Source organism: Triticum aestivum, chromosome 5B (genome assembly GCF_018294505.1).
Source record: "Triticum aestivum cultivar Chinese Spring chromosome 5B, IWGSC CS RefSeq v2.1, whole genome shotgun sequence".
NCBI lineage: Eukaryota > Viridiplantae > Streptophyta > Magnoliopsida > Poales > Poaceae > Triticum > Triticum aestivum.
Genome location: NC_057807.1, coordinates 117,027,267 through 117,028,997, shown reverse-complemented (window position 1 = coordinate 117,028,997; position 1,731 = coordinate 117,027,267).

Here is a 1,731-nt window from a genome sequence, read left to right as displayed (position 1 = left end):
GCCGGCGCCCCCAGGGGTTCGGCTTGGGTTCGCCGCCTGTTACTTCGGCCCAAACCGGCGATAAACGAGATCCTAGGAGCGGGGCGTGACTGGGCCGATTTTTGGGTACCGGCGCCAAAGAAATGGCCTTGGGAGGCCTGTTGGGGCGCGGCTGGAGATGCTCTTAGGATAGTGTTGTGTATCTATTATTTGACCATGTGAAAGAGCGACCATTGAGCAGGATGTCACTAAGCTGCAGGTCATCGACCAACCGTCTGAACTTGCCCATCAAGCGTATGTGGAGGTTCCGATTATTTTTGTCCTTGGCCTCAAATATGAGATTGAAGTCTCCCATGATTGCCCAAGGACCTAGAGCAGTGGTATGAGTGTTTTTGAGCTCCTCCAGAAAACGAATTTTATCCCTCTCCTCCTGCGGGCCGTACACCGAAGTGATCCAGAAGGCGGAGAAGCCTCCATATGACATCCTAACCGAGACAGAATTCACCAATGAAATCAGAATCTACGGTTACTTTCGAGGGGTCCCAAACAACTAGAATCCCACCGCGTGTCCCTTAGCGGGCAGGAAGCGGTACTCATCAAACTTTGCTCCAAGAAATTGCCAAACCAAGTAAGGGGAGAAATTCTCAATTTTAGTTTCTTGTAAACAAACCACATCCACTTGCGCGGCAACGACCCACTCTCTTACAGTAGAACGACGTGCGCCTGCATTTAGGCCACGTACGTTCAAACAAACAATATTCAGATTAATACAATCCATGGAGAAACTCGACCGAACGACCAACAAAAAGCTTACACTGCGACATCTCCCAAAGGAGCGGAAGGCAAATCACAAGCTTGTGCCACTTCTGGAACAATGATCTTGAACAGCTTGGCCACCTCATTGATTTCCTCAAACGAAAGCTCTTTCTGAAGCATGGCCTTGAGCTTGGCCATGGCTTCCTTCCAAAGATGGAGATCTTTTGTAGTGAGCCCAATCCTTTTTGTCATCACAACTTGAGCCCGCTGTTCTGCAGTGAGTCCGGCCAGGTGCTGCTTAGCAATGTGCGCGCTCTTCCTGCAGGACATGGTCTCGAGCATGGTAGGACGGCCCGGCGAATCACTCTGGACGTTGGGTGGAGGGAGAATGGGCGGATCAATATCCCTTAGAGCAATTCCAACACGGCGACCCAAACGGACGCATGCTTTTTTCGTTTTTCATCCGTTTGGATCGGCCAGACGAACATGTGCGTCCACTTTTTCGTATGGGTCGGCTTGAGCACCCAACGGGAAGCGGACCCAGATTTATGTGCGAAGACAAAAAAATAAAATGAACCACACGGAGGACAAATAACAAAAATAGAAACTTAATTAACAATAATTGGCCGGTCAACCACCGGCCAAAGTCCACTTAAACTTGATTAAACATTCATAAAAACAAAAGCAAAAAGTTGTCGCCCGCACACAACCCTAGACTTTGGCCTTGCCCTTGCTGTCGTCATCGCCGCCGATGAGGTCGATGAAGATGGGAGGTGACCCGGCCCAACCGAAGGCGGCTTGATAGGTCGCTAGGGCTGCCTACTCCGGCGTCTGCTGCGGCAGAGGCAATGCGGCGACGCAGGCGCGCTCCTCCTCTTCCTCCCTCTCCCTCTGCATGCGCTGCTCGGCATCTGCACGCTCGCCCGCCAGCCAAAGCTGTCGCCAATGTTCGAGATACATGGTCTCTTGCGCCAGCGTGGCACCGAGCCAAAATAA